Source organism: Schistocerca cancellata, chromosome 2 (genome assembly GCF_023864275.1).
Source record: "Schistocerca cancellata isolate TAMUIC-IGC-003103 chromosome 2, iqSchCanc2.1, whole genome shotgun sequence".
NCBI classification, from domain to species: domain Eukaryota; kingdom Metazoa; phylum Arthropoda; class Insecta; order Orthoptera; family Acrididae; genus Schistocerca; species Schistocerca cancellata.
Window position 1 is genome coordinate 533,799,027 of NC_064627.1, and position 22,036 is coordinate 533,821,062.

General features: G+C 48.4%; 23 non-coding genes across 23 annotated transcripts; all 23 read left to right on the top strand.

The window, feature by feature from the left end:
• The first annotated feature begins 693 nt into the window (after positions 1 to 693).
• On the top strand, positions 694 to 775 carry Trnas-gcu (transfer RNA serine (anticodon GCU)). The gene has a single exon. It is a non-coding gene; the product is annotated as a tRNA-Ser (tRNA).
• Positions 776 to 1,612: 837 nt separating this feature from the next.
• Trnas-gcu (transfer RNA serine (anticodon GCU)) lies at positions 1,613 to 1,694 on the top strand. Its single transcript has one exon. It is a non-coding gene; the product is annotated as a tRNA-Ser (tRNA).
• Positions 1,695 to 3,411: 1,717 nt separating this feature from the next.
• Positions 3,412 to 3,493, top strand: Trnas-gcu (transfer RNA serine (anticodon GCU)). The gene has a single exon. It is a non-coding gene; the product is annotated as a tRNA-Ser (tRNA).
• Positions 3,494 to 4,331: 838 nt separating this feature from the next.
• Trnas-gcu (transfer RNA serine (anticodon GCU)) lies at positions 4,332 to 4,413 on the top strand. Its single transcript has one exon. It is a non-coding gene; the product is annotated as a tRNA-Ser (tRNA).
• Positions 4,414 to 5,251: 838 nt separating this feature from the next.
• Positions 5,252 to 5,333, top strand: Trnas-gcu (transfer RNA serine (anticodon GCU)). The gene has a single exon. It is a non-coding gene; the product is annotated as a tRNA-Ser (tRNA).
• Positions 5,334 to 6,171: 838 nt separating this feature from the next.
• Positions 6,172 to 6,253, top strand: Trnas-gcu (transfer RNA serine (anticodon GCU)). The gene has a single exon. It is a non-coding gene; the product is annotated as a tRNA-Ser (tRNA).
• An 838-nt stretch (positions 6,254 to 7,091) lies between these two features.
• Trnas-gcu (transfer RNA serine (anticodon GCU)) lies at positions 7,092 to 7,173 on the top strand. The gene has a single exon. It is a non-coding gene; the product is annotated as a tRNA-Ser (tRNA).
• Positions 7,174 to 8,011: 838 nt separating this feature from the next.
• Trnas-gcu (transfer RNA serine (anticodon GCU)) lies at positions 8,012 to 8,093 on the top strand. Its single transcript has one exon. It is a non-coding gene; the product is annotated as a tRNA-Ser (tRNA).
• Positions 8,094 to 8,931: 838 nt separating this feature from the next.
• Trnas-gcu (transfer RNA serine (anticodon GCU)) lies at positions 8,932 to 9,013 on the top strand. Its single transcript has one exon. It is a non-coding gene; the product is annotated as a tRNA-Ser (tRNA).
• An 837-nt stretch (positions 9,014 to 9,850) lies between these two features.
• Positions 9,851 to 9,932, top strand: Trnas-gcu (transfer RNA serine (anticodon GCU)). Its single transcript has one exon. It is a non-coding gene; the product is annotated as a tRNA-Ser (tRNA).
• An 838-nt stretch (positions 9,933 to 10,770) lies between these two features.
• On the top strand, positions 10,771 to 10,852 carry Trnas-gcu (transfer RNA serine (anticodon GCU)). The gene has a single exon. It is a non-coding gene; the product is annotated as a tRNA-Ser (tRNA).
• An 838-nt stretch (positions 10,853 to 11,690) lies between these two features.
• Positions 11,691 to 11,772, top strand: Trnas-gcu (transfer RNA serine (anticodon GCU)). Its single transcript has one exon. It is a non-coding gene; the product is annotated as a tRNA-Ser (tRNA).
• An 837-nt stretch (positions 11,773 to 12,609) lies between these two features.
• On the top strand, positions 12,610 to 12,691 carry Trnas-gcu (transfer RNA serine (anticodon GCU)). The gene has a single exon. It is a non-coding gene; the product is annotated as a tRNA-Ser (tRNA).
• An 827-nt stretch (positions 12,692 to 13,518) lies between these two features.
• Positions 13,519 to 13,600, top strand: Trnas-gcu (transfer RNA serine (anticodon GCU)). The gene has a single exon. It is a non-coding gene; the product is annotated as a tRNA-Ser (tRNA).
• Positions 13,601 to 14,427: 827 nt separating this feature from the next.
• On the top strand, positions 14,428 to 14,509 carry Trnas-gcu (transfer RNA serine (anticodon GCU)). Its single transcript has one exon. It is a non-coding gene; the product is annotated as a tRNA-Ser (tRNA).
• An 811-nt stretch (positions 14,510 to 15,320) lies between these two features.
• Positions 15,321 to 15,402, top strand: Trnas-gcu (transfer RNA serine (anticodon GCU)). The gene has a single exon. It is a non-coding gene; the product is annotated as a tRNA-Ser (tRNA).
• An 827-nt stretch (positions 15,403 to 16,229) lies between these two features.
• On the top strand, positions 16,230 to 16,311 carry Trnas-gcu (transfer RNA serine (anticodon GCU)). The gene has a single exon. It is a non-coding gene; the product is annotated as a tRNA-Ser (tRNA).
• Positions 16,312 to 17,122: 811 nt separating this feature from the next.
• Trnas-gcu (transfer RNA serine (anticodon GCU)) lies at positions 17,123 to 17,204 on the top strand. The gene has a single exon. It is a non-coding gene; the product is annotated as a tRNA-Ser (tRNA).
• An 838-nt stretch (positions 17,205 to 18,042) lies between these two features.
• Trnas-gcu (transfer RNA serine (anticodon GCU)) lies at positions 18,043 to 18,124 on the top strand. Its single transcript has one exon. It is a non-coding gene; the product is annotated as a tRNA-Ser (tRNA).
• Positions 18,125 to 18,961: 837 nt separating this feature from the next.
• Positions 18,962 to 19,043, top strand: Trnas-gcu (transfer RNA serine (anticodon GCU)). The gene has a single exon. It is a non-coding gene; the product is annotated as a tRNA-Ser (tRNA).
• Positions 19,044 to 19,870: 827 nt separating this feature from the next.
• On the top strand, positions 19,871 to 19,952 carry Trnas-gcu (transfer RNA serine (anticodon GCU)). The gene has a single exon. It is a non-coding gene; the product is annotated as a tRNA-Ser (tRNA).
• Positions 19,953 to 20,789: 837 nt separating this feature from the next.
• On the top strand, positions 20,790 to 20,871 carry Trnas-gcu (transfer RNA serine (anticodon GCU)). Its single transcript has one exon. It is a non-coding gene; the product is annotated as a tRNA-Ser (tRNA).
• An 827-nt stretch (positions 20,872 to 21,698) lies between these two features.
• Positions 21,699 to 21,780, top strand: Trnas-gcu (transfer RNA serine (anticodon GCU)). Its single transcript has one exon. It is a non-coding gene; the product is annotated as a tRNA-Ser (tRNA).
• Positions 21,781 to 22,036: the final 256 nt, after the last annotated feature.

A 22,036-nucleotide genomic window follows, 5' to 3' on the forward strand; every position in this document is an offset into this window, starting at 1 on the left:
TTCCATAGCGTATGCCCTTCGAATTATACATCATGTCGAGATCTATAAACCAATCAAATTACGGCTCCAGCAAAGAGTATGTTGGTATTTGCGAACGACGAGTTCTTATTTATATTTAAGTGCATACCTGTCGCAGTCATTTTAACGTATCGAGCCTATAATAAACCATCTGTAGCACAACTGTCGCCTTTCGACAGTTTGTTTTGCGTCAGGCCGCCATATACAGAACCGATTTGGCAGGGCCTACTGGAGAGACTTGACTTTGCAGACATCCGTCGCTAGTGGCCGCCCAAACACCAAGCTCCATCCAAACAGCAGGACAATCTTGGGCTAGGACGAACGTCAAAACCTTGCAAGCAATATCAGTGTAGCGTATCGAGCTGTCCGTTTCGTTGCAGCAAGTCGTGGAAAAGAGTGCCCAGCACATTTCTCATTTGCATTAGACGACACTGCATGTCGATACAATACTTATTCCTGCAGTAAATAAGTGGGCCGGTGATTTTGCCCCGATCGGATATCGACGTGGACGGATGCTGTCATTAAATGATTCGCGAGTGGGAGCTTGGTCGGCTGCACTGCAGCTGGGCATTAGACGCAGACACCGGCCCAGTACGGTGCTTTGAATGCGTTTTCGAATCGACAGATGTCTTCTTTGCGCAAGCACTCGCCAAAGATGCAGATGTAGTTCCAGCAGACGAGGTGGCCGAGTGGTTAAGGCGTTGGACTGCTAATCCAATGTGCTCTGCACGCGTGGGTTCGAATCCCATCCTCGTCGAAGAATTTTACGTAAAGCACGCGTTTGCGGTCACTCTTTCTCCATGCGAAACGCCACTCAGTAGTAACAACGAAGCGTGTACGTGGCAGATAGCGTGTGTATGAAATACGAGGCAAAACTGCCTACCAGATGAAAGCGCACAACATTCCATAGCGTATGCCCTTCGAATTATACATCATGTCGAGATCTATAAACCAATCAAATTACGGCTCCAGCAAAGAGTATGTTGGTATTTGCGAACGACGAGTTCTTATTTATATTTAAGTGCATACCTGTCGCAGTCATTTTAACGTATCGAGCCTATAATAAACCATCTGTAGCACAACTGTCGCCTTTCGACAGTTTGTTTTGCGTCAGGCCGCCATATACAGAACCGATTTGGCAGGGCCTACTGGAGAGACTTGACTTTGCAGACATCCGTCGCTAGTGGCCGCCCAAACACCAAGCTCCATCCAAACAGCAGGACAATCTTGGGCTAGGACGAACGTCAAAACCTTGCAAGCAATATCAGTGTAGCGTATCGAGCTGTCCGTTTCGTTGCAGCAAGTCGTGGAAAAGAGTGCCCAGCACATTTCTCATTTGCATTAGACGACACTGCATGTCGATACAATACTTATTCCTGCAGTAAATAAGTGGGCCGGTGATTTTGCCCCGATCGGATATCGACGTGGACGGATGCTGTCATTAAATGATTCGCGAGTGGGAGCTTGGTCGGCTGCACTGCAGCTGGGCATTAGACGCAGACACCGGCAAGTACGGTGCTTTGAATGCGTTTTCGAATCGACAGATGTCTTCTTTGCGCAAGCACTCGCCAAAGATGCAGATGTAGTTCCAGCAGACGAGGTGGCCGAGTGGTTAAGGCGTTGGACTGCTAATCCAATGTGCTCTGCACGCGTGGGTTCGAATCCCATCCTCGTCGAAGAATTTTACGTAAAGCACGCGTTTGCGGTCACTCCTTCTCCATGCGAAACGCCACTCAGTAGTAACAACGAAGCGTGTACGTGGCAGATAGCGTGTGTATGAAATACGAGGCAAAACTGCCTACCAGATGAAAGCGCACAACATTCCATAGCGTATGCCCTTCGAATTATACATCATGTCGAGATCTATAAACCAATCAAATTACGGCTCCAGCAAAGGGTATGTTGGTATTTGCGAACGACGAGTTCTTATTTATATTTAAGTGCATACCTGTCGCAGTCATTTTAACGTATCGAGCCTATAATAATCCATCTGTAGCCTTTCGACAGTTTGTTTTGCGTCAGGCCGCCATATACAGAACCGATTTGGCAGGGCCTACTGGAGAGACTTGACTTTGCAGACATCCGTCGCTAGTGGCCGCCCAAACACCAAGCTCCATCCAAACAGCAGGACAATCTTGGGCTAGGACGAACGTCAAAACCTTGCAAGCAATATCAGTGTAGCGTATCGAGCTGTCCGTTTCGTTGCAGCAAGTCGTGGAAAAGAGTGCCCAGCACATTTCTCATTTGCATTAGACGACACTGCATGTCGATACAATACTTATTCCTGCAGTAAATAAGTGGGCCGGTGATTTTGCCCCGATCGGATATCGACGTGGACGGATGCTGTCATTAAATGATTCGCGAGTGGGAGCTTGGTCGGCTGCAGTGCAGCTGGGCATTAGACGCAGACACCGGCCCAGTACGGTGCTTTGAATGCGTTTTCGAATCGACAGATGTCTTCTTTGCGCAAGCACTCGCCAAAGATGCAGATGTAGTTCCAGCAGACGAGGTGGCCGAGTGGTTAAGGCGTTGGACTGCGAATCCCATCCTCGTCGAAGAATTTTACGTAAAGCACGCGTTTGCGGTCACTCCTTCTCCATGCGAAACGCCACTCAGTAGTAACAACGAAGCGTGTACGTGGCAGATAGCGTGTGTATGAAATACGAGGCAAAACTGCCTACCAGATGAAAGCGCACAACATTCCATAGCGTATGCCCTTCGAATTATACATCATGTCGAGATCTATAAACCAATCAAATTACGGCTCCAGCAAAGAGTATGTTGGTATTTGCGAACGACGAGTTCTTATTTATATTTAAGTGCATACCTGTCGCAGTCATTTTAACGTATCGAGCCTATAATAAACCATCTGTAGCACAACTGTCGCCTTTCGACAGTTTGTTTTGCGTCAGGCCGCCATATACAGAACCGATTTGGCAGGGCCTACTGGAGAGACTTGACTTTGCAGACATCCGTCGCTAGTGGCCGCCCAAACACCAAGCTCCATCCAAACAGCAGGACAATCTTGGGCTAGGACGAACGTCAAAACCTTGCAAGCAATATCAGTGTAGCGTATCGAGCTGTCCGTTTCGTTGCAGCAAGTCGTGGAAAAGAGTGCCCAGCACATTTCTCATTTGCATTAGACGACACTGCATGTCGATACAATACTTATTCCTGCAGTAAATAAGTGGGCCGGTGATTTTGCCCCGATCGGATATCGACGTGGACGGATGCTGTCATTAAATGATTCGCGAGTGGGAGCTTGGTCGGCTGCACTGCAGCTGGGCATTAGACGCAGACACCGGCCCAGTACGGTGCTTTGAATGCGTTTTCGAATCGACAGATGTCTTCTTTGCGCAAGCACTCGCCAAAGATGCAGATGTAGTTCCAGCAGACGAGGTGGCCGAGTGGTTAAGGCGTTGGACTGCTAATCCAATGTGCTCTGCACGCGTGGGTTCGAATCCCATCCTCGTCGAAGAATTTTACGTAAAGCACGCGTTTGCGGTCACTCTTTCTCCATGCGAAACGCCACTCAGTAGTAACAACGAAGCGTGTACGTGGCAGATAGCGTGTGTATGAAATACGAGGCAAAACTGCCTACCAGATGAAAGCGCACAACATTCCATAGCGTATGCCCTTCGAATTATACATCATGTCGAGATCTATAAACCAATCAAATTACGGCTCCAGCAAAGAGTATGTTGGTATTTGCGAACGACGAGTTCTTATTTATATTTAAGTGCATACCTGTCGCAGTCATTTTAACGTATCGAGCCTATAATAAACCATCTGTAGCACAACTGTCGCCTTTCGACAGTTTGTTTTGCGTCAGGCCGCCATATACAGAACCGATTTGGCAGGGCCTACTGGAGAGACTTGACTTTGCAGACATCCGTCGCTAGTGGCCGCCCAAACACCAAGCTCCATCCAAACAGCAGGACAATCTTGGGCTAGGACGAACGTCAAAACCTTGCAAGCAATATCAGTGTAGCGTATCGAGCTGTCCGTTTCGTTGCAGCAAGTCGTGGAAAAGAGTGCCCAGCACATTTCTCATTTGCATTAGACGACACTGCATGTCGATACAATACTTATTCCTGCAGTAAATAAGTGGGCCGGTGATTTTGCCCCGATCGGATATCGACGTGGACGGATGCTGTCATTAAATGATTCGCGAGTGGGAGCTTGGTCGGCTGCACTGCAGCTGGGCATTAGACGCAGACACCGGTCCAGTACGGTGCTTTGAATGCGTTTTCGAATCGACAGATGTCTTCTTTGCGCAAGCACTCGCCAAAGATGCAGATGTAGTTCCAGCAGACGAGGTGGCCGAGTGGTTAAGGCGTTGGACTGCTAATCCAATGTGCTCTGCACGCGAGGGTTCGAATCCCATCCTCGTCGAAGAATTTTACGTAAAGCACGCGTTTGCGGTCACTCCTTCTCCATGCGAAACGCCACTCAGTAGTAACAACGAAGCGTGTACGTGGCAGATAGCGTGTGTATGAAATACGAAGCAAAACTGCCTACCAGATGAAAGCGCACAACATTCCATAGCGTATGCCCTTCGAATTATACATCATGTCGAGATCTATAAACCAATCAAATTACGGCTCCAGCAAAGAGTATGTTGGTATTTGCGAACGACGAGTTCTTATTTATATTTAAGTGCATACCTGTCGCAGTCATTTTAACGTATCGAGCCTATAATAAACCATCTGTAGCACAACTGTCGCCTTTCGACAGTTTGTTTTGCGTCAGGCCGCCATATACAGAACCGATTTGGCAGGGCCTACTGGAGAGACTTGACTTTGCAGACATCCGTCGCTAGTGGCCGCCCAAACACCAAGCTCCATCCAAACAGCAGGACAATCTTGGGCTAGGACGAACGTCAAAACCTTGCAAGCAATATCAGTGTAGCGTATCGAGCTGTCCGTTTCGTTGCAGCAAGTCGTGGAAAAGAGTGCCCAGCACATTTCTCATTTGCATTAGACGACACTGCATGTCGATACAATACTTATTCCTGCAGTAAATAAGTGGGCCGGTGATTTTGCCCCGATCGGATATCGACGTGGACGGATGCTGTCATTAAATGATTCGCGAGTGGGAGCTTGGTCGGCTGCACTGCAGCTGGGCATTAGACGCAGACACCGGCCCAGTACGGTGCTTTGAATGCGTTTTCGAATCGACAGATGTCTTCTTTGCGCAAGCACTCGCCAAAGATGCAGATGTAGTTCCAGCAGACGAGGTGGCCGAGTGGTTAAGGCGTTGGACTGCTAATCCAATGTGCTCTGCACGCGTGGGTTCGAATCCCATCCTCGTCGAAGAATTTTACGTAAAGCACGCGTTTGCGGTCACTCTTTCTCCATGCGAAACGCCACTCAGTAGTAACAACGAAGCGTGTACGTGGCAGATAGCGTGTGTATGAAATACGAGGCAAAACTGCCTACCAGATGAAAGCGCACAACATTCCATAGCGTATGCCCTTCGAATTATACATCATGTCGAGATCTATAAACCAATCAAATTACGGCTCCAGCAAAGAGTATGTTGGTATTTGCGAACGACGAGTTCTTATTTATATTTAAGTGCATACCTGTCGCAGTCATTTTAACGTATCGAGCCTATAATAAACCATCTGTAGCACAACTGTCGCCTTTCGACAGTTTGTTTTGCGTCAGGCCGCCATATACAGAACCGATTTGGCAGGGCCTACTGGAGAGACTTGACTTTGCAGACATCCGTCGCTAGTGGCCGCCCAAACACCAAGCTCCATCCAAACAGCAGGACAATCTTGGGCTAGGACGAACGTCAAAACCTTGCAAGCAATATCAGTGTAGCGTATCGAGCTGTCCGTTTCGTTGCAGCAAGTCGTGGAAAAGAGTGCCCAGCACATTTCTCATTTGCATTAGACGACACTGCATGTCGATACAATACTTATTCCTGCAGTAAATAAGTGGGCCGGTGATTTTGCCCCGATCGGATATCGACGTGGACGGATGCTGTCATTAAATGATTCGCGAGTGGGAGCTTGGTCGGCTGCACTGCAGCTGGGCATTAGACGCAGACACCGGCCCAGTACGGTGCTTTGAATGCGTTTTCGAATCGACAGATGTCTTCTTTGCGCAAGCACTCGCCAAAGATGCAGATGTAGTTCCAGCAGACGAGGTGGCCGAGTGGTTAAGGCGTTGGACTGCTAATCCAATGTGCTCTGCACGCGTGGGTTCGAATCCCATCCTCGTCGAAGAATTTTACGTAAAGCACGCGTTTGCGGTCACTCTTTCTCCATGCGAAACGCCACTCAGTAGTAACAACGAAGCGTGTACGTGGCAGATAGCGTGTGTATGAAATACGAGGCAAAACTGCCTACCAGATGAAAGCGCACAACATTCCATAGCGTATGCCCTTCGAATTATACATCATGTCGAGATCTATAAACCAATCAAATTACGGCTCCAGCAAAGAGTATGTTGGTATTTGCGAACGACGAGTTCTTATTTATATTTAAGTGCATACCTGTCGCAGTCATTTTAACGTATCGAGCCTATAATAAACCATCTGTAGCACAACTGTCGCCTTTCGACAGTTTGTTTTGCGTCAGGCCGCCATATACAGAACCGATTTGGCAGGGCCTACTGGAGAGACTTGACTTTGCAGACATCCGTCGCTAGTGGCCGCCCAAACACCAAGCTCCATCCAAACAGCAGGACAATCTTGGGCTAGGACGAACGTCAAAACCTTGCAAGCAATATCAGTGTAGCGTATCGAGCTGTCCGTTTCGTTGCAGCAAGTCGTGGAAAAGAGTGCCCAGCACATTTCTCATTTGCATTAGACGACACTGCATGTCGATACAATACTTATTCCTGCAGTAAATAAGTGGGCCGGTGATTTTGCCCCGATCGGATATCGACGTGGACGGATGCTGTCATTAAATGATTCGCGAGTGGGAGCTTGGTCGGCTGCACTGCAGCTGGGCATTAGACGCAGACACCGGTCCAGTACGGTGCTTTGAATGCGTTTTCGAATCGACAGATGTCTTCTTTGCGCAAGCACTCGCCAAAGATGCAGATGTAGTTCCAGCAGACGAGGTGGCCGAGTGGTTAAGGCGTTGGACTGCTAATCCAATGTGCTCTGCACGCGAGGGTTCGAATCCCATCCTCGTCGAAGAATTTTACGTAAAGCACGCGTTTGCGGTCACTCCTTCTCCATGCGAAACGCCACTCAGTAGTAACAACGAAGCGTGTACGTGGCAGATAGCGTGTGTATGAAATACGAAGCAAAACTGCCTACCAGATGAAAGCGCACAACATTCCATAGCGTATGCCCTTCGAATTATACATCATGTCGAGATCTATAAACCAATCAAATTACGGCTCCAGCAAAGAGTATGATGGTATTTGCGAACGACGAGTTCTTATTTATATTTAAGTGCATACCTGTCGCAGTCATTTTAACGTATCGAGCCTATAATAAACCATCTGTAGCACAACTGTCGCCTTTCGACAGTTTGTTTTGCGTCAGGCCGCCATATACAGAACCGATTTGGCAGGGCCTACTGGAGAGACTTGACTTTGCAGACATCCGTCGCTAGTGGCCGCCCAAACACCAAGCTCCATCCAAACAGCAGGACAATCTTGGGCTAGGACGAACGTCAAAACCTTGCAAGCAATATCAGTGTAGCGTATCGAGCTGTCCGTTTCGTTGCAGCAAGTCGTGGAAAAGAGTGCCCAGCACATTTCTCATTTGCATTAGACGACACTGCATGTCGATACAATACTTATTCCTGCAGTAAATAAGTGGGCCGGTGATTTTGCCCCGATCGGATATCGACGTGGACGGATGCTGTCATTAAATGATTCGCGAGTGGGAGCTTGGTCGGCTGCACTGCAGCTGGGCATTAGACGCAGACACCGGCCCAGTACGGTGCTTTGAATGCGTTTTCGAATCGACAGATGTCTTCTTTGCGCAAACACTCGCCAAAGATGCAGATGTAGTTCCAGCAGACGAGGTGGCCGAGTGGTTAAGGCGTTGGACTGCTAATCCAATGTGCTCTGCACGCGAGGGTTCGAATCCCATCCTCGTCGAAGAATTTTACGTAAAGCACGCGTTTGCGGTCACTCCTTCTCCATGCGAAACGCCACTCAGTAGTAACAACGAAGCGTGTACGTGGCAGATAGCGTGTGTATGAAATACGAGGCAAAACTGCCTACCAGATGAAAGCGCACAACATTCCATAGCGTATGCCCTTCGAATTATACATCATGTCGAGATCTATAAACCAATCAAATTACGGCTCCAGCAAAGAGTATGATGGTATTTGCGAACGACGAGTTCTTATTTATATTTAAGTGCATACCTGTCGCAGTCATTTTAACGTATCGAGCCTATAATAAACCGTCTGTAGCACAACTGTCGCCTTTCGACATTTTGTTTTGCGTCAGGCCGCCATATACAGAACCGATTTGGCAGGGCCTACTGGAGAGACTTGACTTTGCAGACATCCGTCGCTAGTGGCCGCCCAAACACCAAGCTCCATCCAAACAGCAGGACAATCTTGGGCTAGGACGAACGTCAAAACCTTGCAAGCAATATCAGTGTAGCGTATCGAGCTGTCCGTTTCGTTGCAGCAAGTCGTGGAAAAGAGTGCCCAGCACATTTCTCATTTGCATTAGACGACACTGCATGTCGATACAATACTTATTCCTGCAGTAAATAAGTGGGCCGGTGATTTTGCCCCGATCGGATATCGACGTGGACGGATGCTGTCATTAAATGATTCGCGAGTGGGAGCTTGGTCGGCTGCACTGCAGCTGGGCATTAGACGCAGACACCGGCCCAGTACGGTGCTTTGAATGCGTTTTCGAATCGACAGATGTCTTCTTTGCGCAAGCACTCGCCAAAGATGCAGATGTAGTTCCAGCAGACGAGGTGGCCGAGTGGTTAAGGCGTTGGACTGCTAATCCAATGTGCTCTGCAAGCGAGGGTTCGAATCCCATCCTCGTCGAAGAATTTTACGTAAAGCACGCGTTTGCGGTCACTCATTCTCCATGCGAAACGCCACTCAGTAGTAACAACGAAGCGTGAACGTGGCAGATAGCGTGTGTATGAAATACGAGGCAAAACTGCCTACCAGATGAAAGCGCACAACATTCCATAGCGTATGCCCTTCGAATTATACATCATGTCGAGATCTATAAACCAATCAAATTACGGCTCCAGCAAAGAGTATGTTGGTATTTGCGAACGACGAGTTCTTATTTATATTTAAGTGCATACCTGTCGCAGTCATTTTAACGTATCGAGCCTATAATAAACCATCTGTAGCACAACTGTCGCCTTTCGACAGTTTGTTTTGCGTCAGGCCGCCATATACAGAACCGATTTGGCAGGGCCTACTGGAGAGACTTGACTTTGCAGACATCCGTCGCTAGTGGCCGCCCAAACACCAAGCTCCATCCAAACAGCAGGACAATCTTGGGCTAGGACGAACGTCAAAACCTTGCAAGCAATATCAGTGTAGCGTATCGAGCTGTCCGTTTCGTTGCAGCAAGTCGTGGAAAAGAGTGCCCAGCACATTTCTCATTTGCATTAGACGACACTGCATGTCGATACAATACTTATTCCTGCAGTAAATAAGTGGGCCGGTGATTTTGCCCCGATCGGATATCGACGTGGACGGATGCTGTCATTAAATGATTCGCGAGTGGGAGCTTGGTCGGCTGCACTGCAGCTGGGCATTAGACGCAGACACCGGCAAGTACGGTGCTTTGAATGCGTTTTCGAATCGACAGATGTCTTCTTTGCGCAAGCACTCGCCAAAGATGCAGATGTAGTTCCAGCAGACGAGGTGGCCGAGTGGTTAAGGCGTTGGACTGCTAATCCAATGTGCTCTGCACGCGAGGGTTCGAATCCCATCCTCGTCGAAGAATTTTACGTAAAGCACGCGTTTGCGGTCACTCCTTCTCCATGCGAAACGCCACTCAGTAGTAACAACGAAGCGTGTACGTGGCAGATAGCGTGTGTATGAAATACGAAGCAAAACTGCCTACCAGATGAAAGCGCACAACATTCCATAGCGTATGCCCTTCGAATTATACATCATGTCGAGATCTATAAACCAATCAAATTACGGCTCCAGCAAAGAGTATGATGGTATTTGCGAACGACGAGTTCTTATTTATATTTAAGTGCATACCTGTCGCAGTCATTTTAACGTATCGAGCCTATAATAAACCATCTGTAGCACAACTGTCGCCTTTCGACAGTTTGTTTTGCGTCAGGCCGCCATATACAGAACCGATTTGGCAGGGCCTACTGGAGAGACTTGACTTTGCAGACATCCGTCGCTAGTGGCCGCCCAAACACCAAGCTCCATCCAAACAGCAGGACAATCTTGGGCTAGGACGAACGTCAAAACCTTGCAAGCAATATCAGTGTAGCGTATCGAGCTGTCCGTTTCGTTGCAGCAAGTCGTGGAAAAGAGTGCCCAGCACATTTCTCATTTGCATTAGACGACACTGCATGTCGATACAATACTTATTCCTGCAGTAAATAAGTGGGCCGGTGATTTTGCCCCGATCGGATATCGACGTGGACGGATGCTGTCATTAAATGATTCGCGAGTGGGAGCTTGGTCGGCTGCACTGCAGCTGGGCATTAGACGCAGACACCGGCCCAGTACGGTGCTTTGAATGCGTTTTCGAATCGACAGATGTCTTCTTTGCGCAAGCACTCGCCAAAGATGCAGATGTAGTTCCAGCAGACGAGGTGGCCGAGTGGTTAAGGCGTTGGACTGCTAATCCAATGTGCTCTGCACGCGAGGGTTCGAATCCCATCCTCGTCGAAGAATTTTACGTAAAGCACGCGTTTGCGGTCACTCCTTCTCCATGCGAAACGCCACTCAGTAGTAACAACGAAGCGTGTACGTGGCAGATAGCGTGTGTATGAAATACGAGGCAAAACTGCCTACCAGATGAAAGCGCACAACATTCCATAGCGTATGCCCTTCGAATTATACATCATGTCGAGATCTATAAACCAATCAAATTACGGCTCCAGCAAAGAGTATGATGGTATTTGCGAACGACGAGTTCTTATTTATATTTAAGTGCATACCTGTCGCAGTCATTTTAACGTATCGAGCCTATAATAAACCGTCTGTAGCACAACTGTCGCCTTTCGACATTTTGTTTTGCGTCAGGCCGCCATATACAGAACCGATTTGGCAGGGCCTACTGGAGAGACTTGACTTTGCAGACATCCGTCGCTAGTGGCCGCCCAAACACCAAGCTCCATCCAAACAGCAGGACAATCTTGGGCTAGGACGAACGTCAAAACCTTGCAAGCAATATCAGTGTAGCGTATCGAGCTGTCCGTTTCGTTGCAGCAAGTCGTGGAAAAGAGTGCCCAGCACATTTCTCATTTGCATTAGACGACACTGCATGTCGATACAATACTTATTCCTGCAGTAAATAAGTGGGCCGGTGATTTTGCCCCGATCGGATATCGACGTGGACGGATGCTGTCATTAAATGATTCGCGAGTGGGAGCTTGGTCGGCTGCACTGCAGCTGGGCATTAGACGCAGACACCGGCCCAGTACGGTGCTTTGAATGCGTTTTCGAATCGACAGATGTCTTCTTTGCGCAAGCACTCGCCAAAGATGCAGATGTAGTTCCAGCAGACGAGGTGGCCGAGTGGTTAAGGCGTTGGACTGCTAATCCAATGTGCTCTGCAAGCGAGGGTTCGAATCCCATCCTCGTCGAAGAATTTTACGTAAAGCACGCGTTTGCGGTCACTCATTCTCCATGCGAAACGCCACTCAGTAGTAACAACGAAGCGTGAACGTGGCAGATAGCGTGTGTATGAAATACGAGGCAAAACTGCCTACCAGATGAAAGCGCACAACATTCCATAGCGTATGCCCTTCGAATTATACATCATGTCGAGATCTATAAACCAATCAAATTACGGCTCCAGCAAAGAGTATGTTGGTATTTGCGAACGACGAGTTCTTATTTATATTTAAGTGCATACCTGTCGCAGTCATTTTAACGTATCGAGCCTATAATAAACCATCTGTAGCACAACTGTCGCCTTTCGACAGTTTGTTTTGCGTCAGGCCGCCATATACAGAACCGATTTGGCAGGGCCTACTGGAGAGACTTGACTTTGCAGACATCCGTCGCTAGTGGCCGCCCAAACACCAAGCTCCATCCAAACAGCAGGACAATCTTGGGCTAGGACGAACGTCAAAACCTTGCAAGCAATATCAGTGTAGCGTATCGAGCTGTCCGTTTCGTTGCAGCAAGTCGTGGAAAAGAGTGCCCAGCACATTTCTCATTTGCATTAGACGACACTGCATGTCGATACAATACTTATTCCTGCAGTAAATAAGTGGGCCGGTGATTTTGCCCCGATCGGATATCGACGTGGACGGATGCTGTCATTAAATGATTCGCGAGTGGGAGCTTGGTCGGCTGCACTGCAGCTGGGCATTAGACGCAGACACCGGCAAGTACGGTGCTTTGAATGCGTTTTCGAATCGACAGATGTCTTCTTTGCGCAAGCACTCGCCAAAGATGCAGATGTAGTTCCAGCAGACGAGGTGGCCGAGTGGTTAAGGCGTTGGACTGCTAATCCAATGTGCTCTGCACGCGTGGGTTCGAATCCCATCCTCGTCGAAGAATTTTACGTAAAGCACGCGTTTGCGGTCACTCCTTCTCCATGCGAAACGCCACTCAGTAGTAACAACGAAGCGTGTACGTGGCAGATAGCGTGTGTATGAAATACGAGGCGAAACTGCCTACCAGATGAAAGCGCACAACATTCCATAGCGTATGCCCTTCGAATTATACATCATGTCGAGATCTATAAACCAATCAAATTACGGCTCCAGCAAAGAGTATGTTGGTATTTGCGAACGACGAGTTCTTATTTATATTTAAGTGCATACCTGTCGCAGTCATTTTAACGTATCGAGCCTATAATAATCCATCTGTAGCCTTTCGACAGTTTGTTTTGCGTCAGGCCGCCATATACAGAACCGATTTGGCAGGGCCTACTGGAGAGACTTGACTTTGCAGACATCCGTCGCTAGTGGCCGCCCAAACACCAAGCTCCATCCAAACAGCAGGACAATCTTGGGCTAGGACGAACGTCAAAACCTTGCAAGCAATATCAGTGTAGCGTATCGAGCTGTCCGTTTCGTTGCAGCAAGTCGTGGAAAAGAGTGCCCAGCACATTTCTCATTTGCATTAGACGACACTGCATGTCGATACAATACTTATTCCTGCAGTAAATAAGTGGGCCGGTGATTTTGCCCCGATCGGATATCGACGTGGACGGATGCTGTCATTAAATGATTCGCGAGTGGGAGCTTGGTCGGCTGCACTGCAGCTGGGCATTAGACGCAGACACCGGCCCAGTACGGTGCTTTGAATGCGTTTTCGAATCGACAGATGTCTTCTTTGCGCAAGCACTCGCCAAAGATGCAGATGTAGTTCCAGCAGACGAGGTGGCCGAGTGGTTAAGGCGTTGGACTGCTAATCCAATGTGCTCTGCACGCGTGGGTTCGAATCCCATCCTCGTCGAAGAATTTTACGTAAAGCACGCGTTTGCGGTCACTCCTTCTCCATGCGAAACGCCACTCAGTAGTAACAACGAAGCGTGTACGTGGCAGATAGCGTGTGTATGAAATACGAGGCAAAACTGCCTACCAGATGAAAGCGCACAACATTCCATAGCGTATGCCCTTCGAATTATACATCATGTCGAGATCTATAAACCAATCAAATTACGGCTCCAGCAAAGAGTATGTTGGTATTTGCGAACGACGAGTTCTTATTTATATTTAAGTGCATACCTGTCGCAGTCATTTTAACGTATCGAGCCTATAATAATCCATCTGTAGCCTTTCGACAGTTTGTTTTGCGTCAGGCCGCCATATACAGAACCGATTTGGCAGGGCCTACTGGAGAGACTTGACTTTGCAGACATCCGTCGCTAGTGGCCGCCCAAACACCAAGCTCCATCCAAACAGCAGGACAATCTTGGGATAGGACGAACGTCAAAACCTTGCAAGCAATATCAGTGTAGCGTATCGAGCTGTCCGTTTCGTTGCAGCAAGTCGTGGAAAAGAGTGCCCAGCACATTTCTCATTTGCATTAGACGACACTGCATGTCGATACAATACTTATTCCTGCAGTAAATAAGTGGGCCGGTGATTTTGCCCCGATCGGATATCGACGTGGACGGATGCTGTCATTAAATGATTCGCGAGTGGGAGCTTGGTCGGCTGCACTGCAGCTGGGCATTAGACGCAGACACCGGCCCAGTACGGTGCTTTGAATGCGTTTTCGAATCGACAGATGTCTTCTTTGCGCAAGCACTCGCCAAAGATGCAGATGTAGTTCCAGCAGACGAGGTGGCCGAGTGGTTAAGGCGTTGGACTGCTAATCCAATGTGCTCTGCACGCGTGGGTTCGAATCCCATCCTCGTCGAAGAATTTTACGTAAAGCACGCGTTTGCGGTCACTCCTTCTCCATGCGAAACGCCACTCAGTAGTAACAACGAAGCGTGTACGTGGCAGATAGCGTGTGTATGAAATACGAGGCAAAACTGCCTACCAGATGAAAGCGCACAACATTCCATAGCGTATGCCCTTCGAATTATACATCATGTCGAGATCTATAAACCAATCAAATTACGGCTCCAGCAAAGAGTATGTTGGTATTTGCGAACGACGAGTTCTTATTTATATTTAAGTGCATACCTGTCGCAGTCATTTTAACGTATCGAGCCTATAATAAACCATCTGTGTTTTGCGTCAGGCCGCCATATACAGAACCGATTTGGCAGGGCCTACTGGAGAGACTTGACTTTGCAGACATCCGTCGCTAGTGGCCGCCCAAACACCAAGCTCCATCCAAACAGCAGGACAATCTTGGGCTAGGACGAACGTCAAAACCTTGCAAGCAATATCAGTGTAGCGTATCGAGCTGTCCGTTTCGTTGCAGCAAGTCGTGGAAAAGAGTGCCCAGCACATTTCTCATTTGCATTAGACGACACTGCATGTCGATACAATACTTATTCCTGCAGTAAATAAGTGGGCCGGTGATTTTGCCCCGATCGGATATCGACGTGGACGGATGCTGTCATTAAATGATTCGCGAGTGGGAGCTTGGTCGGCTGCACTGCAGCTGGGCATTAGACGCAGACACCGGCCCAGTACGGTGCTTTGAATGCGTTTTCGAATCGACAGATGTCTTCTTTGCGCAAGCACTTCCCAAAGATGCAGATGTAGTTCCAGCAGACGAGGTGGCCGAGTGGTTAAGGCGTTGGACTGCTAATCCAATGTGCTCTGCACGCGTGGGTTCGAATCCCATCCTCGTCGAAGAATTTTACGTAAAGCACGCGTTTGCGGTCACTCCTTCTCCATGCGAAACGCCACTCAGTAGTAACAACGAAGCGTGTACGTGGCAGATAGCGTGTGTATGAAATACGAGGCAAAACTGCCTACCAGATGAAAGCGCACAACATTCCATAGCGTATGCCCTTCGAATTATACATCATGTCGAGATCTATAAACCAATCAAATTACGGCTCCAGCAAAGAGTATGTTGGTATTTGCGAACGACGAGTTCTTATTTATATTTAAGTGCATACCTGTCGCAGTCATTTTAACGTATCGAGCCTATAATAATCCATCTGTAGCCTTTCGACAGTTTGTTTTGCGTCAGGCCGCCATATACAGAACCGATTTGGCAGGGCCTACTGGAGAGACTTGACTTTGCAGACATCCGTCGCTAGTGGCCGCCCAAACACCAAGCTCCATCCAAACAGCAGGACAATCTTGGGATAGGACGAACGTCAAAACCTTGCAAGCAATATCAGTGTAGCGTATCGAGCTGTCCGTTTCGTTGCAGCAAGTCGTGGAAAAGAGTGCCCAGCACATTTCTCATTTGCATTAGACGACACTGCATGTCGATACAATACTTATTCCTGCAGTAAATAAGTGGGCCGGTGATTTTGCCCCGATCGGATATCGACGTGGACGGATGCTGTCATTAAATGATTCGCGAGTGGGAGCTTGGTCGGCTGCACTGCAGCTGGGCATTAGACGCAGACACCGGCCCAGTACGGTGCTTTGAATGCGTTTTCGAATCGACAGATGTCTTCTTTGCGCAAGCACTCGCCAAAGATGCAGATGTAGTTCCAGCAGACGAGGTGGCCGAGTGGTTAAGGCGTTGGACTGCTAATCCAATGTGCTCTGCACGCGTGGGTTCGAATCCCATCCTCGTCGAAGAATTTTACGTAAAGCACGCGTTTGCGGTCACTCCTTCTCCATGCGAAACGCCACTCAGTAGTAACAACGAAGCGTGTACGTGGCAGATAGCGTGTGTATGAAATACGAGGCAAAACTGCCTACCAGATGAAAGCGCACAACATTCCATAGCGTATGCCCTTCGAATTATACATCATGTCGAGATCTATAAACCAATCAAATTACGGCTCCAGCAAAGAGTATGTTGGTATTTGCGAACGACGAGTTCTTATTTATATTTAAGTGCATACCTGTCGCAGTCATTTTAACGTATCGAGCCTATAATAAACCATCTGTGTTTTGCGTCAGGCCGCCATATACAGAACCGATTTGGCAGGGCCTACTGGAGAGACTTGACTTTGCAGACATCCGTCGCTAGTGGCCGCCCAAACACCAAGCTCCATCCAAACAGCAGGACAATCTTGGGCTAGGACGAACGTCAAAACCTTGCAAGCAATATCAGTGTAGCGTATCGAGCTGTCCGTTTCGTTGCAGCAAGTCGTGGAAAAGAGTGCCCAGCACATTTCTCATTTGCATTAGACGACACTGCATGTCGATACAATACTTATTCCTGCAGTAAATAAGTGGGCCGGTGATTTTGCCCCGATCGGATATCGACGTGGACGGATGCTGTCATTAAATGATTCGCGAGTGGGAGCTTGGTCGGCTGCACTGCAGCTGGGCATTAGACGCAGACACCGGCCCAGTACGGTGCTTTGAATGCGTTTTCGAATCGACAGATGTCTTCTTTGCGCAAGCACTTCCCAAAGATGCAGATGTAGTTCCAGCAGACGAGGTGGCCGAGTGGTTAAGGCGTTGGACTGCTAATCCAATGTGCTCTGCACGCGTGGGTTCGAATCCCATCCTCGTCGAAGAATTTTACGTAAAGCACGCGTTTGCGGTCACTCCTTCTCCATGCGAAACGCCACTCAGTAGTAACAACGAAGCGTGTACGTGGCAGATAGCGTGTGTATGAAATACGAGGCAAAACTGCCTACCAGATGAAAGCGCACAACATTCCATAGCGTATGCCCTTCGAATTATACATCATGTCGAGATCTATAAACCAATCAAATTACGGCTCCAGCAAAGAGTATGTTGGTATTTGCGAACGACGAGTTCTTATTTATATTTAAGTGCATACCTGTCGCAGTCATTTTAACGTATCGAGCCTATAATAAACCATCTGTAACACAACTGTCGCCTTTCGACAGTTTGTTTTGCGTCAGGCCGCCATATACAGAACCGATTTGGCAGGGCCTACTGGAGAGACTTGACTTTGCAGACATCCGTCGCTAGTGGCCGCCCAAACACCAAGCTCCATCCAAACAGCAGGACAATCTTGGGCTAGGACGAACGTCAAAACCTTGCAAGCAATATCAGTGTAGCGTATCGAGCTGTCCGTTTCGTTGCAGCAAGTCGTGGAAAAGAGTGCCCAGCACATTTCTCATTTGCATTAGACGACACTGCATGTCGATACAATACTTATTCCTGCAGTAAATAAGTGGGCCGGTGATTTTGCCCCGATCGGATATCGACGTGGACGGATGCTGTCATTAAATGATTCGCGAGTGGGAGCTTGGTCGGCTGCACTGCAGCTGGGCATTAGACGCAGACACCGGCCCAGTACGGTGCTTTGAATGCGTTTTCGAATCGACAGATGTCTTCTTTGCGCAAGCACTCGCCAAAGATGCAGATGTAGTTCCAGCAGACGAGGTGGCCGAGTGGTTAAGGCGTTGGACTGCTAATCCAATGTGCTCTGCACGCGTGGGTTCGAATCCCATCCTCGTCGAAGAATTTTACGTAAAGCACGCGTTTGCGGTCACTCCTTCTCCATGCGAAACGCCACTCAGTAGTAACAACGAAGCGTGTACGTGGCAGATAGCGTGTGTATGAAATACGAGGCAAAACTGCCTACCAGATGAAAGCGCACAACATTCCATAGCGTATGCCCTTCGAATTATACATCATGTCGAGATCTATAAACCAATCAAATTACGGCTCCAGCAAAGAGTATGTTGGTATTTGCGAACGACGAGTTCTTATTTATATTTAAGTGCATACCTGTCGCAGTCATTTTAACGTATCGAGCCTATAATAAACCATCTGTAACACAACTGTCGCCTTTCGACAGTTTGTTTTGCGTCAGGCCGCCATATACAGAACCGATTTGGCAGGGCCTACTGGAGAGACTTGACTTTGCAGACATCCGTCGCTAGTGGCCGCCCAAACACCAAGCTCCATCCAAACAGCAGGACAATCTTGGGCTAGGACGAACGTCAAAACCTTGCAAGCAATATCAGTGTAGCGTATCGAGCTGTCCGTTTCGTTGCAGCAAGTCGTGGAAAAGAGTGCCCAGCACATTTCTCATTTGCATTAGACGACACTGCATGTCGATACAATACTTATTCCTGCAGTAAATAAGTGGGCCGGTGATTTTGCCCCGATCGGATATCGACGTGGACGGATGCTGTCATTAAATGATTCGCGAGTGGGAGCTTGGTCGGCTGCACTGCAGCTGGGCATTAGACGCAGACACCGGCAAGTACGGTGCTTTGAATGCGTTTTCGAATCGACAGATGTCTTCTTTGCGCAAGCACTCGCCAAAGATGCAGATGTAGTTCCAGCAGACGAGGTGGCCGAGTGGTTAAGGCGTTGGACTGCTAATCCAATGTGCTCTGCACGCGTGGGTTCGAATCCCATCCTCGTCGAAGAATTTTACGTAAAGCACGCGTTTGCGGTCACTCCTTCTCCATGCGAAACGCCACTCAGTAGTAACAACGAAGCGTGTACGTGGCAGATAGCGTGTGTATGAAATACGAGGCGAAACTGCCTACCAGATGAAAGCGCACAACATTCCATAGCGTATGCCCTTCGAATTATACATCATGTCGAGATCTATAAACCAATCAAATTACGGCTCCAGCAAAGAGTATGTTGGTATTTGCGAACGACGAGTTCTTATTTATATTTAAGTGCATACCTGTCGCAGTCATTTTAACGTATCGAGCCTATAATAATCCATCTGTAGCCTTTCGACAGTTTGTTTTGCGTCAGGCCGCCATATACAGAACCGATTTGGCAGGGCCTACTGGAGAGACTTGACTTTGCAGACATCCGTCGCTAGTGGCCGCCCAAACACCAAGCTCCATCCAAACAGCAGGACAATCTTGGGCTAGGACGAACGTCAAAACCTTGCAAGCAATATCAGTGTAGCGTATCGAGCTGTCCGTTTCGTTGCAGCAAGTCGTGGAAAAGAGTGCCCAGCACATTTCTCATTTGCATTAGACGACACTGCATGTCGATACAATACTTATTCCTGCAGTAAATAAGTGGGCCGGTGATTTTGCCCCGATCGGATATCGACGTGGACGGATGCTGTCATTAAATGATTCGCGAGTGGGAGCTTGGTCGGCTGCACTGCAGCTGGGCATTAGACGCAGACACCGGCCCAGTACGGTGCTTTGAATGCGTTTTCGAATCGACAGATGTCTTCTTTGCGCAAGCACTCGCCAAAGATGCAGATGTAGTTCCAGCAGACGAGGTGGCCGAGTGGTTAAGGCGTTGGACTGCTAATCCAATGTGCTCTGCACGCGTGGGTTCGAATCCCATCCTCGTCGAAGAATTTTACGTAAAGCACGCGTTTGCGGTCACTCCTTCTCCATGCGAAACGCCACTCAGTAGTAACAACGAAGCGTGTACGTGGCAGATAGCGTGTGTATGAAATACGAGGCAAAACTGCCTACCAGATGAAAGCGCACAACATTCCATAGCGTATGCCCTTCGAATTATACATCATGTCGAGATCTATAAACCAATCAAATTACGGCTCCAGCAAAGAGTATGTTGGTATTTGCGAACGACGAGTTCTTATTTATATTTAAGTGCATACCTGTCGCAGTCATTTTAACGTATCGAGCCTATAATAAACCATCTGTAACACAACTGTCGCCTTTCGACAGTTTGTTTTGCGTCAGGCCGCCATATACAGAACCGATTTGGCAGGGCCTACTGGAGAGACTTGACTTTGCAGACATCCGTCGCTAGTGGCCGCCCAAACACCAAGCTCCATCCAAACAGCAGGACAATCTTGGGCTAGGACGAACGTCAAAACCTTGCAAGCAATATCAGTGTAGCGTATCGAGCTGTCCGTTTCGTTGCAGCAAGTCGTGGAAAAGAGTGCCCAGCACATTTCTCATTTGCATTAGACGACACTGCATGTCGATACAATACTTATTCCTGCAGTAAATAAGTGGGCCGGTGATTTTGCCCCGATCGGATATCGACGTGGACGGATGCTGTCATTAAATGATTCGCGAGTGGGAGCTTGGTCGGCTGCACTGCAGCTGGGCATTAGACGCAGACACCGGCAAGTACGGTGCTTTGAATGCGTTTTCGAATCGACAGATGTCTTCTTTGCGCAAGCACTCGCCAAAGATGCAGATGTAGTTCCAGCAGACGAGGTGGCCGAGTGGTTAAGGCGTTGGACTGCTAATCCAATGTGCTCTGCACGCGTGGGTTCGAATCCCATCCTCGTCGAAGAATTTTACGTAAAGCACGCGTTTGCGGTCACTCCTTCTCCATGCGAAACGCCACTCAGTAGTAACAACGAAGCGTGTACGTGGCAGATAGCGTGTGTATGAAATACGAGGCGAAACTGCCTACCAGATGAAAGCGCACAACATTCCATAGCGTATGCCCTTCGAATTATACATCATGTCGAGATCTATAAACCAATCAAATTACGGCTCCAGCAAAGAGTATGTTGGTATTTGCGAACGACGAGTTCTTATTTATATTTAAGTGCATACCTGTCGCAGTCATTTTAACGTATCGAGCCTATAATAATCCATCTGTAGCCTTTCGACAGTTTGTTTTGCGTCAGGCCGCCATATACAGAACCGATTTGGCAGGGCCTACTGGAGAGACTTGACTTTGCAGACATCCGTCGCTAGTGGCCGCCCAAACACCAAGCTCCATCCAAACAGCAGGACAATCTTGGGCTAGGACGAACGTCAAAACCTTGCAAGCAATATCAGTGTAGCGTATCGAGCTGTCCGTTTCGTTGCAGCAAGTCGTGGAAAAGAGTGCCCAGCACATTTCTCATTTGCATTAGACGACACTGCATGTCGATACAATACTTATTCCTGCAGTAAATAAGTGGGCCGGTGATTTTGCCCCGATCGGATATCGACGTGGACGGATGCTGTCATTAAATGATTCGCGAGTGGGAGCTTGGTCGGCTGCACTGCAGCTGGGCATTAGACGCAGACACCGGCCCAGTACGGTGCTTTGAATGCGTTTTCGAATCGACAGATGTCTTCTTTGCGCAAGCACTCGCCAAAGATGCAGATGTAGTTCCAGCAGACGAGGTGGCCGAGTGGTTAAGGCGTTGGACTGCTAATCCAATGTGCTCTGCACGCGTGGGTTCGAATCCCATCCTCGTCGAAGAATTTTACGTAAAGCACGCGTTTGCGGTCACTCCTTCTCCATGCGAAACGCCACTCAGTAGTAACAACGAAGCGTGTACGTGGCAGATAGCGTGTGTATGAAATACGAGGCAAAACTGCCTACCAGATGAAAGCGCACAACATTCCATAGCGTATGCCCTTCGAATTATACATCATGTCGAGATCTATAAACCAATCAAATTACGGCTCCAGCAAAGAGTATGTTGGTATTTGCGAACGACGAGTTCTTATTT